The sequence below is a fragment of the Colias philodice genome, chromosome 29, assembly GCF_061535455.1.
Source record: "Colias philodice isolate Cphi_HAF_F1 chromosome 29, ilColPhil1 Martin Lab GWU primary, whole genome shotgun sequence".
Taxonomy (NCBI): Eukaryota; Metazoa; Arthropoda; class Insecta; order Lepidoptera; family Pieridae; genus Colias; species Colias philodice.
In genome coordinates, this window is record NC_143114.1 from 5,421,812 (window position 1) to 5,439,793 (window position 17,982).

The following is a 17,982-nucleotide window of genomic DNA, read 5'->3' on the forward strand; positions in this document are numbered from 1 at the left end:
AACAAACTACTACCAAAATACAATTAGAACAAAAATCATTTGACTTGTTTATTTCACCCAGAGGCCAGAGGCGGCTCGTGACAAAATTGTATAGGTGTTCACTTGAAATAAAACAACGAAAATACAATAGCGTTCGGGATGATTTATTACAAAAAAATGAGCACCACATTTTATAAATGTCTATAACACTAAAAATTACAAAGTACAGGCTATTTCAAAACGAATTCAATGACTAGGTATCAATAATTAGTAAATCACCGAATTTGCATTCGCGAGCGTAGGTATCCATAGTGTTTGTCACTGACGGTCACTGACCTCTATAACTTATAGTTATAGAGGTCAGTGGTGTTTGTTGTGTAAACATGTATGTATTTGAGTAGTTAGTAGCATATTATATTCTGAATTTCTGATCCATGCCTATTCACTCAAAACTAATAACACTAATGATTTGTAACAGTAAATTATTTCAATAGGTAGGTATTTGAACATTTCCCAACAAGACGTAAGAATAATTATTCGTAGGTATACAAGATACAATAACAAATCTAATACACTATTTATTATTTTATTATTTACTAGCGGTCCGCCCCGGCTTCGCCCGTGGTACATGTTTACGTTTTCTCTCCATAAGAAGTAATAGCTAGAGAGCTAGCGCAAAGCTACCTGTATGTATTTGACCAGACCTGGATTTTTGTGTGTTGATTCCCCTATACCTACTATACATGAGATGAGGAGTCACTAAGCCCAGAGTGGTGGACGGGGCGCGCGCTTAGGTAAGACAGGTGGAAATTTTTGGCGAACTTTGAAACCATTTGACCACGTCTGCCATTTTGATATTTGAAAATAGATTATTATTACTATCGGAAAATAACAATGGCAGACCATTATCACGCGGATAACATTCTGGCAGACACTTATGAAAGTGCTGAAAAAAATACAATTTTGAAAGTATTTGACCAGATCTGCCATTCATATATTTTATTTATTAGGGTCTTAAAAACTTATTTTCGAAACAGCAGACATTTTCATTGCGTACAGACTTCAGCAGACAACAAAACTTTACAGACTTCAGCAGTCAACAAGACTTAGCTTCTACATGGTCAGATGTATATATGTATTACGTTCCCTGACCTTACATCAATGATTTACTTTATGGTCATTTACATTTAATTTTGAAAACTATGGAATAAAATTTATAAATTTGATGATACAAAACTAAATATACATTTGTAAAGAATCTCAAATATAAAGTTGTGTTGCAAATAACAAATCATCATTTAAATATTTAGTTTATTTCTTTATTTAAGAAACAATTAACAATTACAAAACAACATAAAAAAACACGCATGCATTTATTGAAATGTTCATTCATCATCACTATCGTATGGCGTTGTGTGACTCGTCTTCATAATCCATTGAATCGGATTCTGTAAAAGTAAAACGTAAATTATATAATAAAAGAAATGAGTCATTATAAACTTACCTAGTAAGGCAATGCCTTTGATGTCGCACGATGCCGCCGCGCCGCCAGTGTAGGTACTTCTGCTGCTACATGAAAATATGCTAGGGTTGCAACAAATGGGAAATAAAACAATTGTGATTATTACTATTATGATGTAATCATTTATTCATATTATGTACATTCAAAACAATTGCTATTATTAAATCTGATGTAATTATTTTTTCATAAATATATAATTATTATTAATTACATAATATATTGCACTGTGAAATATTTACGTATCACTTTATTTTTGATGTTCTTAATTGTCTTTTATAAAATTTAAGTGACGCATTCGCATTGGGATCAACAATCCGATAAGAAAAGAATGGAGACAACATATACATAGCTTTGATTTCAATTCTACAGATACAAAATATACAATCTATCTAAAATGATACAACGGATGTTTCCTGCGTTTTCTCGTCAAAATACCGAAACAACGTAATTATTGTATAGTAGTTGGGCGTGAAAGTAAAAAAACAAATGAAAAGTGTTTTCCATATGATTATTTATTAAATTTACGCGATTAAGAATAATTTCAACGATACAATTTAGTAACCGAGAATTCAGAGGATTAAAGAAAATACCTGCCTGATCACTTTATCAAACTCTAAAAGAATTATGGTTATTTCGCATCACTCGGTTTATTAGTTTGGTAATAATTATTAAAGGTAGTTACAACCCTAGCCATTGAGTCGAACGGTAGGCAACACAATATCGACTTTGTGCGGGTACATATGGTACATTTCTTCTTGCTGTGAAGCGTAATTATTATTATTAAGATTTTTTAGGCTATTTTGAATCAGCTGTTCTAATTTAATTCTAGAAATTTATTAAAACGTGATTTTTTTAAAAGTATATTATGAGTTTATAAATACCTCAACCAATAGTTATTGTGTCCTATCCTCATTTCTTTATATCTTGGTAGTTAACTAAAGTGTTAAATTTACATAACCTCAACAACAACATTTACACTGCCACTGCACTAAAACTAAACTAACTAGCTCTCTAGCTATAAGAACCATCCTCGTACTTCAAGGGATATAATAAAAAAAGAATTATCGAAATCGGTTCAGCCGTTCTCGAGTTATGCGCTTACCAACACATTTTGCGATTCATTTTTATATATAAGACTAGCGGTCCGCCCCGGCTTCGCCCGTGGTACATGTTTACGTTTTCTCTACATAAGAACCATCCTCGTACTTCAAGGAATATAATAAAAAAAGAATTATCGAAATCGGTTCAGCCGTTCTCGAGTTATGCGCTTACCAACACATTTTGCGATTCATTTATATATATATACTAGCGGTCCGCCCCGGCTTCGCCCGTGGTACATAATATTTACGTTTTCTCTACATAAAAACCATCCTCGTACTTCAAGGAATATAATAAAAAAAGAATGATCGAAATCGGTTCAGCCGTTCTCGAGTTATGCGCTTACCAACACATTTTGCGATTCATTTTTATATATAAGAAGATAAGATTATGTGAAAATAACCAGGAAGGTGAAAAACATATTTACGAAAACATAGTAACATAATATGGCTGTCGCTACAATAATTATATTTCAATTTTATCTTTTTATACCTAGTAGAACTGGCCGACGAATAAAAAAAATCGTATTAGAATAAATACAATAAATTACGGAACAAAAAAAGGATTGTAACTGAATTAGGTATGTTTGTTTCTGGGCGCACCGTTTTCGACGACGCGACGCGCGACGTAAGCGTATAGGTATAGGTACCTACTTTGCTAAAACAAACTAATAAAATTGTGTGTCTGTCTGAAAATTCGGAAAAGCATATTTTGCAAGTTTGTAATTACTTTGATAGTTTACCGATTTATAATAATTGTAATTGTAATTGTATAATATATAATTTGCAATGTGGTGAAATTTCATAAAAATCACGGGCCAATTTTTTGTTTTGAATCCCACCGAAAATATAATTGCGTTATTAGAATAATTAATTACTATACCTACCCACGATCAATTATTACAATATAGTCTCAAATGCATACTAGAGAAATATTGCAATTTGATTCAATTAAAATGCATAGCATACAAAAATAAATTCACAACACAAGAAATTCCGCGCGCAAATCATAGCGCGTGTCAATGAAATCAAGAATGTTTTATATCAAGCCGACGCGGACGACGACGCGACGCCGAACAAAAGTACCTACGACGGACGACCACGCTTCGAGTTGCCAAACAACATGAGTAATAAATTGTTTACAAAAAAAACAAGTTTTCCATTTTTCTGTATGAGTAGACAGAACTTCAAAACGCCACCTGCTACGGTTTATATTATGAACGATTGTTATAAAAATAAAAGTTATATTTGTTGGTGTAAACTATTTTATTGATCAATAATTTTGGAATTTAAAATTGTCAACATTGATTACAATAAAACGCAGTTTTATTTTATTACACTATTGTTTTTTTTATCAAAACATGTATTTGAAGTACCATATAATATTATGCTGATCCAAGCATTTTCACTCAAAACTTATATCACTAATGATTTGTAAAAGTAAATTATTTCAATATACATTTCATAACCAACATGTAAGAATAATTATTATTATTCCTACCTACAACAACAAACCTAAAACACTATTTACTATGGGAAAATAACCAGGAAGGTGAAAAACATATTATTATTTACGATTTCGACGCACTCGACTTTTAGTAAAATATAGTAGGGAAACATAATATTATGGTTTTGATTTTTGCTACTAGTATAAGAAAACTGCGTGTTCAAACTACTTGTTTGTCTGTCTGAAAATTCGGAAGTACTTTGGTAGTTTACCGATTTATAATAATATTGTATATATCGTTGTTTAAAAAATATTCAAACACAATAAAATATGATATATGTACTGATTTATCACTGGTTTCAGTGATGAACTGATGAGTCAATTATAGCCACTATACTTTCGTCATACGTGTGTATGATTGATGTGATTTGCAACGTGGTGATATTTCAGAAAAATCACGGGTCAAATTGTCCCACCGAAAATATAACTGCGTTATAAGAATAACTATACCTACGATAAATTATACATAATACAATATAGTCTCAAATGCATACTAGTGAAATATTTTATTTGAATCAATAAAATAAAAAAATATATAAAAAATAATAATAATACAAAAATAAATTCACAACACAAGAAAATCCGCGCGCAAATCATAGCGCGTGACAATGAAATCAAGAACTTTCGAGCCGACGCGGACGACGAAGGAGCCTAACAAAAGTACCTACAATCATAGGCGGCTCGTGACAAAATTGTATGGCCGTGTTCACTTGAAATAAAACAACGAAAATAGGTACCTACAATAGCGTTAGCAGTACAAAAAAAATGAGCACCACATTATAAATGTCTATTTATACACTAAAAATTATAGAGTATTTCAAAACGAATTCAATTATTATTTAGCAATAATTAGAAAATCCCCGAATTTGCATTCGTGATCGTATTCATAGTGTTTGTCTACACTAATATTATAAAGAGGAAAACTTTGTTTGTTTGTTTGATTGTAATGAATAGGCTCATAAACTACTGGACATTTTACCAATGTTTGCAAGTTTGTGATTACTTTGATAGTTTACCGATTTATAATAATTGTATACTTATATCATTGTTTAAAAATATTCAAACACAATATGATATAGGTACTGATTTATCACTGGTTTCAGTGATGAACTGATGAGTCAATGTTAGCCACAATACTAATCACTTTCGTCATACATGTGTATGAACTATGATTGATGTGATTTGCAATGTGGTGAAATTTCATAAAAATCACGGGCCAATTTTTTGTTTTGAATCCCACCGAAAATACATATATTACTAATTGCGTTATTAGAATAATTAATTACTATACCCACGATCAATTATTACAATTTACAATATAGTCTCAAATGCATACTAGAGAAACATTGCAATTTGAATCAATTAAAATGCATAGCATACAAAAATAAATTCACAACACAAGAAATTCCGCGCGCAAATCATAGCGCGTGTCAATGAAATCAAGAATGTAATTTTATATCAAACCGACGAGCGACGACGCCGAACTAAAGTACCTACAGTACCATTTACCTTCAGTGTACAATACAGTTTACAGACCTACGACGGACGAACAATAATGAGTAATAAATAAAAAAAAACATAGTTTCTAAGGTCATTAGTTTTATTTTATTTTATTGTTATTTTCTTTGAACGATTGGAAATGAAATTACTCAATTTTTACACAGAACTTTGATTTATTAGAATTATGCTCATTATGCATAAGATAACGAACGCGAATGCACGACATCTAGCGCGTCAATGTCTAAACATCGCCTTTCGTTTAGACATTGACGCGCTAGATCTGTAATAAGTATATAGTCTATGCGCTAGATGTCGTGCTTTATGTCGTGTTTCGCTTGGCAAAAGTCACGCACACTACTGTAGAAGTGTCAAATTTTTCCGGTATTTTACTGTTGTTTTTCTAAGTAAATATTGTAAATTATTGATTAAAAAGGTCGAACGCGCACACATTTCATTATAGAGAAGTGATAAAATGATTAGTTTTAAAGAAATAGTGTCTGTGTTAAGTGTTTAGAGGTAATCAAAAATGTATGGAGGGACGGTCGGAACATCAACCTTAACGATAATATATAAACAAAACATTTCGATCAATGCCAACCTTAAGGGGAAAACACTTGTTAATTTTCTGTCACAGTTGGCATCGATTGCACGCATCAATTCACGCGCATTACTTTTAAGAGTGCTCGATTGTGCGAAGCGTTGCTGTAGTTGAAACATTCAACGTTAAGCATTAAGCCGCATAATGCGCTCTAGTGCTGTAATTGGAAAACGGGGTATAACACAAGAATTAATAACCTATTTTAAATCAAATTAAGGCAATTACATGGTTCAAGGACCTTGATGATTCTGTCATTACATTTGAATTTGTTGTTGAAGTAAAAGTGACCAACGATTAAGGAAGTATACAATTGTCAATATATTACAATTTATGAAGAAGTAGGTTTTGCCTAATATACGTTTTAAACATTTTGCTCGACGCGTTACGTGTAATTGACCTTGGACTTGGTAATACCAATTATGTTGTTGATTTATTTTAAATTCGCCAGATTTTTCTTTAATCCAAAATTTTTTTTTGTCGATATTGCCAAATCTACACCCATCTTGTGCGCCGATATTGGACATTATCTCAACTATCATATCTTCTCCAATCCCATCTGGAGTAGCTCCTAGATACGGAATCTCAGGATATATAAACAGCCCACATGGACTGATTTCTACTCCTTCTTGAACACAGAGCTGATCCAATGCTTCTTTTTTTCTTTCCCATAGCGAACAGGCGCTACATCAATGTTCAGTTTATAAAGTAGCTGTTTTTCTATAATGGTGCAACTAGTATCAGCCCTAATTTTAATTACCCTCCCAAAGTTTGAAGCGGTCAACAAGGTGCGGCGAAGTTCTAACCATTCACTCGATTCGCTTTGTAGAACTGTTGACCTCTCAATTTTTCGTCTTTCTTCTTCACTTCTTTGTAAGTTGCTCAAAAAATTCTTTTTCATTTCTTGAAAAACAGTATCACTCACATCCGGCTTAGTACACTGCTCTCAATATTCTTTATTTATTCAATCAATCAATCAATCATCGTGATTGATTGATTGATCATCTCCTTTTGTGATATTTGTTATCCAAAGCACACATTTTACCCGTAGGACTTTGCCCTACAATTGTTTTATATAGAAAATAAACAGGTTTTCTCTTAGTGTTAAAGTTTACAGCAGATGCGGTACACCGAGTTTGATATCCACGGTGAGATGAGAAATTCACTCTTTTCCCATCCACTTTGACCACCACACTATGAAAACTTTCTACAATATTACTTACTGTCTACATCATGAACGAGACTTCTTGAATGGCCTGCAATATTATTTATAAAAAAACATATCCTTTGCCATATGGAACTTAAAAAAAAATCGTGCGGCATATTATCGCAATTTTGCGGATTTGTACAGAAATGACTTTTACATTTGGTGTGGTCACCAAATGCGTGCAAATGTACAACCTGGATGTCCTCAAAAAGTTTCTGGGTGCAAAAATCTAAATCTTCTGAAGAGTTATGGTATTTCTTGCTGCATTTAGGTATTGCTGATCGAATGCGCATAATACGCTGTTTTGTAATAAGTTTTCTAAAATGAATTGGGTAGTGCGTATCTCTCGTTAACTTCTCCATTTTGTTGCATAGATTCCTTAGCAGGTGATTCCTATATTCAACCTTTTCTACAAAATAATCAGCATACGGTCTAATTTGCGCAGCTGCTGTGTTATAGCTGTATGGATTACTCACGCGAGTTTTTATCTTCGTCGCACAGATGAATGTCCTGCTCATTAACGCAAATCACTTTTGTCCATTTATATTCTCCTGGTACTTGAACGATGAAATACTTGTTGCGACGAACGTAATTCGCAGCTTTCGCAGTCTCCACAGGGGTTGAATGAGTTCGGCTGAGCGTTCTTAAATCTCTTCGAAACTGTGATCCTGGTAGCGTGACTAACAGTTATTATTAGTCAGAGCAGGACGAGATGATTTGTGAGGTTGAAAGCACTAGTAAAACATCTCCTCAAGGTTATGGGCGCCTAATATTTTAGTATAATTAATTCACTTTAAAAATTGATTTAAAAATGAGAAAGAATAAAATAAAATACACGTGGGTAAGGTCGTCAAAAAATGTAATATAACGCACTGGAAGATATAACACACAATAACACATTAACACACTGGAAAATGTAAAGGATATTGTTCACTTGGATGGAAACAGATCAAGTAAAATCCATTTTAAGATATTAATTATTTATTTTACGAAATTAAAATAATCATAAACGAATCTTAGACTGTGCATAGATTACAGCTTGCAGGTTTATTACGCTTTGTTTTCCAACGTGTTTTTGATATCAGCTAGAATTCTTATTGTTGGTTTTTTAGATTTTGTAATTACACGTTTTGTGTCTGTCGGTTGTTTTGTTAATGTGGCTAGTTCCAAATCTAAGCAGTCACAAAAACCTGGTTTAGTTCCTGTTTGTGAACAAAAACAGCTTAAGCTGCGATATGATATTGTGTTTTCTGAATTCATGTTAATTACTTGATGTAATGTCATGGTTCCTGGTACAGGTATTAAGTCCATTGTTTGTATTTGAATGGTATCCTCAGGGATAATGCGTTACAGACGTGTCTGTAACGCACAGAGACCACGAGGGAAGGGGATAACAAATCACAGCAAGTCGACGACTATTAGCAAAGTGAGGGTAGTTGGGTCAAACGTCGTATAAACAACGTCTGAGCCCTAGGCCTGCCACACTTTTGTCCTTTTTCTTTGTATTTTTTTTTTATATATATTTGTTGTTGGTCTTCGGCAAAATAAATTATTCTTTCTTTCTTTCTTTGCTGGACCAGTCAATAATATTGAAACGATCACGTTATTGCGAAGAAATTTGATTTGAAGTCGGGTCACGTTACATAAATTTGGTGGTTTAAGATTTCTAAGTAAAATTATTGGGGCACCTATTTGAGGGTATATGGGAATGAATCCTTCTTGATACAGGAAGTCCAAAACTGGTTAGTAATTTATCGCAAATCTCATGAATTTTATCTTCAATTATGATAAGTCCATCATTGTAATGTGCCACAAACTTATCTGACCCGGTGACAAAAACTGGAACTACGTGCCGCCATTTTGAAATGTCACATTTTCACAGACTTTTCATACGGAATATTTTGTTTTAATAAAAAGAAAGCGACATCAGTGACACTGTCACCGGGTCAGATAAGTTTGTGGCACTATATATGTCATCATTATATGCTAATGTCATATCCTGATTCTCATTACGCATTCTGTTTAATGTATCTTCACATAAAGCATTACGAAATGTATTCCACAACTCGAAGGGGTTAGATGGTTGGCAGAATATAAGGACGATAGTAAATAATTCTCTTAATTTTGTGGCTGGCTCGGACATGACAGCATCTGACATTTTATTTTACCAATGTTAATCTCCCTCCAGTAAACCTAATTCCTTGCACCCGCCTTGATAAGTTTGACAAATAACACGATTCACGATCCTTAGATGTTCTAATTACATTGGACCGCGAACATGTTGCAGTTACATTCTTAAATAAAACCATTCAGTTTGAGTTGGATGAATGTTGTAGTGTGCCTAAAATTGTGTCTTTTTTACACCGCGATATCCTTCAACATCTTGCCCACCTTTTCTTATAGAATTTGAATTTCTTTCCCATAAATAATCCCCAGTATTACCAAATATACCAAACCCCATTTGGTTACACCAGTATTACGTATGCTTTACGTGTATGACTTTTGTAAAGACAAAATCTGTTATAACGACATCGAAGGGACTACTCATATTGGGTCGTAAAAACCGATAGTTGTAACAACCGGTGACAGGTATTAATAGGAAAGATAATATGTATATTCATATCGTCTGCTTACTGGTAAAAAATAATAAGTGCAGTTTTTGACATTTCGAGTAAATGGCTTTTTAAAGTTTAGGTTTCAATTTGTTCTACTTAACACTCATTATTTCAAAAAATTTTAATGCAAAATAATAATAATAATAATAAATAACTTTATTGGCATTAAAAAATAGGTACAGCTTATATATGAATCCATAGGCTCCTGAATTAGTTAAAAACTGTGTCTCAGGAGCCAGTGGCTTCTCCCATTAATTTCGAAACAGTATACCTACGTTATATATATGTTAAAATGTTGCAATAACTACCCTTCTTTTAATATTTACACTTACAAAGTATTTGTTTTGATTATAAACCTTTTAAAATTTAACTTAGACAGAAAGGGTGCAGCATTTAACATGTTTTACCTGTATTTAAGAAACATGTTGTATTTTCTGAATTATTTGTTACAGAAGCTCACTTTAGTTTTCAATAACAGTGTATTGTATTTGACACCAATCACTTTACAGGAAATATGTTTATAGATTAAATTGACCAAAATAATGATATTTGTAATACATTTAACTTATTTTACCTGTAGAAATTTAGGGTATGTCACTTACCTGATACTCTAAACTTGATACAAAAGAGATTTATAAAATAAGGTAAGTGCTAAATGAAATAAGTTTGATGAAATGAAACGATTTTCAATTAATAATCAATTTTATTGGTCACAATCAATTAAATTGTTACATTATTATACCAAATAAAAGTATAAATTAAAAATAATCTAAGTCTATCCAGGACAATTATCCTGTTAGGCTTTTAAAAATGTTCAATCTTCCTCTGACTCTTCTTCAATTGAAGGTTCAGGTAACCTATCTTTTTGAAAGGATGCAGTTGGTAGAGCAGAGTACCAACCATGGTATTCCTCAAGAATTATTTTTTTGGAACATAAACTAATTAGATCTTTTTTTTTTCGCTTCACTAATATGCAATGGATTATAAAAAACGCGTGGTCAACTTACTTGTACTCATCGGTCAAAAGTATTGTATAAACGTACCTAGACGTACGTCTTAGATACGGTGTCTATTAGGTTATGACGTCGTTGCATGCTGGCCAACATTAGAAGCGTTTATATTCGTATCATTAACCACGGCATCGCTTAAATGAATGTACTCGATGCTTTTTTTTTCTTTTGGTCTAACCTTTCAGATATCAGTTTAGCCGCCATATCAACACAATATTGGTTTAATAATCCTTTGAAATAATGTATGCATTTATTCTCACCATGAGTCTAAATGCATAGATATGCATACAGTTTTAGATCTAGCAGCAGTATTCTGCTGTGGAATATTTATAGAGTATCTGTCATTACCGAAGGGAAACGGTAAAGGATACTGGAGTGGGTCATAAGATCTAATTTCAGAAACTCGTTGAAGGCCACCATCTCTCGCAGTATCTCGGGGATCTTTGTCTTCGTCTATCAAAAGAACACCTACTTTATCTACTATTGGTGCATTATTCCGACCTCGATGCTCGTTATAAGTTTCACGTCAGCATGAATAATAAGTTTGAAATCATTCGGTCTATTTTCCAGATTGTATTTAAAACTTTGAATATACGTATAATGATCGTGAAATATGTTTGGAGAACGTCGATAAGATTGATTTGTAAGCTTGGATTTAAATTTGAGCGCAAGGATACCTGATCTGCATGGGAAACAAAATATATTTGCAAAAATTCTGGTTGTGCCCTTTCAGCTGGAAGTTACCGATCAAGTGATAAACTTGCCCTTGAACTTTGTGGGCACAAAGTTTCCCTTACGAATCTCTTTGGCACCAAATGAATTCGTCTGAAATAATGTATTGTTACATATTTTTGTGGATGAATAGTTGTCACTATTTCCTGTCAGAACATGCTTAGCTGTCGAATACCGCTTTCCTTTGAATCGTGGCGAATTCGTACGAATCACAAAATCAGGTGGTAGCAAGTAAGCATGAAGACAAAATCATAAATTGTATAGAATTCTGAATGAGAACCCGTTTTTGAAAACAAAAATTATGCATTTTGAGGATTATTAATAAAAAAATGTCTTGGATAAAATCATTTATTTTTTAAAACCTTCATTTTCCTCTCCAATGCTTTTTTGTGCTCTTCTTCATCAATTTCTCTGTTTTTTAAAACAATTAATCTTTTTATACATATACATATAAAATGTGCTAGTTTTGATGTGAGTTTTATTAACATCCATATGTTGTTGGCATTGTTTTAAAAAAACTCACATGAACACAGTCAAGCACTGTCATTATCATTTTTTTTAAATGCACTTTCCAGGCAGTGGAGATAAAATAATCATTTTCACGTTGAGCCATGTTGAGACAATGGCGACCATTCATTGACCATTCAATCAATGGTCGCCATTGTCTCAACACATGTTATCACATTTCTATTTACATAAAATAAGGCGTTTTTATCGTTATAATCTTTGAAGGATGTGAATATGTGTATGGGTTCTTCGGTGGGACTGTCTATAAAAAATGATTTTTGGCAGTCTGCGCAGTATTTCGAAGTTTTTTGAATATAAACCCACACACATATGCACAAGCTTGCCCTTCCGATGTCACCAAGTCCACTGCTTCGACTGCATCAGCCAGTAACTGTTCAATATTGTCCGTATCAATGATTAAACTCACATTTTCGGCCAAATGTGATTTAATGAAACTTGAAAAATTTTCAGCTAATGAAGCTGAGTCATCGTCACAATTTTTTCTTTGCCCTGTGTGCCGCAAAGAAATTATCGCCGTTTTGATGCCGGACACAAATTGTTCTATTGTTGGCTTGTTGTTGTAACCACAGTTGTACCTGATGCAGCCAAATAAGTTTTCTAAAACGTCTTGGTTTAAGCGACGTGTGGGAAGGCTGTTCACACCTATTTTTTGAAAAATGTTTCCTCAATCTTTCTATACCATTTAAGGTTTGAATCCATCCATTTTGAGATGGAGGATGTTTTACTCCCCATGTGGGGTGCGTGATAATGGATTTTAACAGTAGGTAAGTGATGCACAAAAAATCACACACTCGCAGTTTATTTATCGTTTATTACTCCACATAGAAGGAGAAAGGATTCCATATAATAACTAGCTGACCCGGCAAACGTTGTTTTGCCATATAAATAATTTCTATGTACTTTCTAGAACCGACAGAAAATAACTAACCTATTTTAAGTGTGTAAGGATGTGGTATATGCACGAAATAGGTGTGTAATGCTGTGAACGATAAGGGAATATAGAAATAACAAACGCCAAGCACTATATTTATTAATAATTCATCATAATTTATTTCTGTAATATATATATACATTATACGTATCATTATTCGATAAGAACGGCAACACTATCAAAAAATATCAGTCTCTTAATGCTACAGCGTGAACAATATTTTTTGTTAGCCCATCTTTAGCTAACACAAACAAACTTGATGGTTTACCCACTCGAGAGCATGCCACGTATAATTGTCCGTGTGAAAAACATGGCGTGATTAAATCTAAGCCACAAACCGACATCGTTTGGCCTTGGGATTTATTGATGGTCATGGCAAATGCCAATCGAATTGGAAACTGAACACGATTTAATTGAATTGGCACATCCGTAGGTATTATAAGAATCCGTGGTAGTAATATGTTTTCACCTCGGAACTTTCCATTTAAAATGCTAGCTTCGATGACGTTCTTCATTAATTTTCGAATGAGCAATCGCGTACCGTTGCACAGCCGTGGCGGGTTCAAATTGTGAAGCATGATAATCGGAGATACATAAAATTTGTATTATTTTTGTCCAAGTTATGGAAAGTTTTTATATGCTCCCATTTTGCAATGCCTGTAACAAAAAATATATGACGTTATTAAAAAAATCAAAGCAGATATTATCCAGTTAATAATACAAGAGATGACTGCAATAAAAATAAATAATAAACATTTCAGTGCTCCAAAACAGCACTAAATGTAAAGAGCAAAATGAAATTTCAATATAAGTTATAAGATTTTTCTTGTATGAACTGTAAGGCTGATCGACCCCACAAATCCTAACGTGAGAGTTTGGAAACCACCTTACAGACTTCTAAACATTCCCTCTGAAGCATGGAATCTTTTTCTTTTCGGACAATCAGATGATTCTGTCTGCAGAGACCAAAAACTGGGAAACACTGACTAGTGATTTTTCACAATGTGAATGTCTGATACTGCCCAGCATTTGAAATATTTCTTTAAGTTTATTTTGGCAAATCCTTTATAATTTCACTTCTCTGAGGGTCATTTCAGATACTTTACCAACATTCAAATCTTTTAAAATATCTCTACAGTTTGTTATAGCAGTGTGCTGCTTAGGGCATGCAGAACCGGATCCGGTTCCAAGTTTCTGAAACCCGGTTCCAAATGGAGCTCAGAACCGGGTAGAACCGGGTTACCCGGTTCTTTTATAATACTTCGGAAAAAATACTAAATTAAACAAAAGTAACTGTAAAAGTACCTGATAGGCCTTTTATTTTACGCGGCTTGTGTCTTATTTTATTTAATTAATAAAGAAACAAAATTTCAATACTTCTCTTTATTTATCAGTCTTATAAAAGTACCTTGGCCCTTAGTCAAACGTCAGTATCGCCAAGGAATAGAAATTGCTTACGCTAATTATTGACATAAGCTCATGATATTTTGGTAATGGTTCGGTCAAACTACCAACGACGATGACGACCACGACCAAAATTCAAATCTTGCCAAAATTTATTCAAAATAAAATATTTAAATCTCCCGTCATTACGGTACTCGGAAAAAAATTAATTCGAGGTCAATTAATAAAAGAATAGTTTTTTTTGCGATTTTCGCCGAGACGGTAAGTTTATCATACAATCACCTGGAACCAAAATTGTACATCATAAAATTATGTATAAAAAAATTGAAAAAGGTTAAATACATTTTTTCCTTATTGATTTCGAAAAAATTTTTTTTAATAGTGTTTTGCACAATTTATTTAATTTCGACTGGATGAAAATTCCTTAGGCAAAACATCATACGCTTATGTCAATTTGTATCGATAGCGTATTCTATTCCTTAGCGTTTTGACGGTTGTCTCGGCGCTCTTGTTATCATAATATCACATAAAAACATGAAAAGTACCCAGCTGTAGGTTTTGAGTCCCATGCGAATGTCGAAATTTGCGAAAATTTTGAGCATTTACGGCTGTATCTTTTGATGCGTTGGCTTGTGAGTTCTACTTTTTCACATAAAAGGGACCGAAGACTTTAGTATTCGATATAAATTTCAGCTTGATACCAAAAACAAAAACATGACTGGATCATTATATGAATCAGTAAAATTAACAGCTTTTCAAATTCACGAGAAATGTAATAAAAATATTTCTGTAGCCAAATTTTTGTCATTTTCGAAGCCTAATTTTTTTTGGTAATACAACCGTAGGAAACTTATAGCATCTAAGGTTAGACAACCAATCGGAGCCACGCTTGAGGCGTGGCACGAAAATTCGCGATGCACGTGAGTCTGACGTTGCCAGATACAATAAATTTGTTAAAATAATGCAGCAAAATATAAATAATACTTTATATTTTAATATTTTGGTCGGAACCGGGAGAACCGGGTTTCATACTATTCAGACCCGGTTCTCAAGATCATCAAAAAACCCGGGTTTACCCGGGTTTTTCGGAACCGGGTAAACCCGGGTGCATGCCCTAGTGCTGCTCAACTTTGCCTGACTTTGACCTTTTCGAAGGTGCATTCTGAAACAACATATATTTGTTTATATGAGGCTGTTCTGATGTATTATTTTTTTATTCTATACAATAGAAAAAAAAACTTGACTAATTCAGTTTTATTTTGACTGTCCTAAAATTAGCATTTGGCATATGGACTTTATTCAGATCCAGATGTTAATTACTTCAATATGAAACAAATTTTTTTTTTCAATACAAAAAATCACTCATCTAAATGTAAAAGTTGAAATAAAAAATTATACTGTATTTACCTGTACACTTGCAGAAGGTTGGGTGTGAATATTTTCAGTTTGTGGCAATGACACATTCGGCATTAGGGGTTTTAGTGTAGCTGACTGACATAAATTCTGTAATTGTGATTAAAATAATAAAATTAAAAGGATTAATGGGGAAGAAAGATTCTTGAGTTTTTGCCATGGACCGGAAGACGTAGTGTTGGACGGTCCCACAAGGTGGCAAGATGACCTGGTGAAGGTCGCTGGGCACCGGTGGATGCAAGCAAATGATGATGATGAATTAAAAGTTGTATAACAAATTAAAAATAAATAAAATTAGTAGTATTCACCTCTTTGTTATCACATGATGTAGACTTAGAATTTCCGTTTGTGGTTGTGTTGAAATTACTCCACTTGTAGAAGTCTGATTATTATCAACTTGTGACAAAGGCACTCTTGTTGTTGGTGGTCCTGGCTTTGTTAACTGTGGAACATTCTGTAATAACAGTATTGGATAAACCTCTGATTAAAAGCGAAATGAGGGTGGATCTCTAAGTAATACATATTTATTTTTATAAATACCCTCAAACACATTAACTCTTTCATTCTTCTATTTCAGTTGAATCAGGGACAGCAAATTTGCTCAGTTTTTGTCTTTCATTATCATAAAACTGTGATTCACTGAAGTGTCTTCCACATAAAACTTTACTTGCTTTATGGACTGACATTAAAGATTCTACAGAGTTCCAACTGTCATTTGGCCAACAATGTTTGACCCAAGCGCGTGCTCTGAAAAAGAGAACAAATTTATAATTAAACTAGCTTTCGCCCGCACGACTTTGTACGTGCATCCCCGTTTTTCCCCGTTCCCGCAAGAATTTCGGGAAATCCTTTCTTAGCGGATGCCTACGTCCTAACATCTACCTGCATGCCACATTTCAGCCCGATACGTCCAGTGGTTTCGGCTGTGCGTTGATAGATCACTATATCAGTCACCTTTGAGTATTATATATATAGATTAATAATGACTAAGGGCGCCACACGGGCTCGAACCTCGGCTATCAACGTTGCCTGGGGGTCTACGGTTAGTGTATTTGGTTGTTAGGTCTCAACAAGATAAATAGCTTGTTACTTACTTAGTAATGTTAGTCGTTACGGGATAGGAAAACTTGTGGTAGGTCACTGATGGATCCGCAGCGCGTGTTCGTCCGCACTTGGCTCATTTTTTGTGGATACCGGACATTTTTACCCAAATGCTGAGGCCGAAAACAAAACGTAAACACTTTTATAAACGTACTATCGCCACTTATTCATTAAATCTTTAAGAAAACGTCCTGTCGTACCTAGTACTAAACGAACATTTTGTGTTAACACAATAAAGTTTTTTATAATATGTAGTATTATTGAACAAATGCGGAGAGGTTATCCTCGATCGACACAGATGACAATAATGGCGGATTAGCGGGTGTACGAGGGTTACCAGATGCATGTTTATTTTTCCTCCGAAATATTTTTTTTCTTAAAAGCTTCATTGTTTTGGTTAGTTTAGTTTTATAATACTCTAAAAATATTAATAAATGTGAAATAATCATGAAAGTCATTCAAATAACTATGCAGTTAAATAGTATCTCTAATTATTCAATTTCCAAAATGTCTGTGGTATCCAAATTTTTACCCAGAACTGTGAAAGAAATACCCAATCTGGCAACAAACTACTATAAGAGCTTTCAGTATGACCAGTTGTTAAATTATTTCACACCTTTTCTTAGAATGGTATACTTTGCCTACACACACAAGTAAATTAAGCATGTGTGCAGGGTCAACATAACGTCCATACAAGATAATAGACCCTGGTACGAATCGTGCATATGGGCTCAGACGTTGTTTATACGACGTTTGACCCAACTACCCTCACTTTATTAATAGTCGTTGCCTTGCTGTGATTTGTTATCAACTGTCTACATCAATTAGGCAGTTGTGTAGA

General features: G+C 33.7%; 1 protein-coding gene and 1 long non-coding RNA gene across 2 annotated transcripts in view; one reads left to right on the top strand and one right to left on the bottom strand.

Annotated features, from left to right (window-relative positions):
* The window catches only part of gkt (tyrosyl-DNA phosphodiesterase glaikit), a 33,670-nt gene that overhangs the window by 12,802 nt on the left and 2,886 nt on the right, over positions 1-17,982 (top strand). The gene's annotated exons all lie outside the window — the stretch shown is intronic.
* Positions 15,745-16,491, bottom strand: LOC149475985 (uncharacterized). The gene is made up of 3 exons (XR_016318003.1): positions 16,349-16,491; positions 16,035-16,130; positions 15,745-15,789 (listed from the first exon to the last, which is right to left on the bottom strand). It is a non-coding gene; the product is annotated as an uncharacterized LOC149475985 (long non-coding RNA).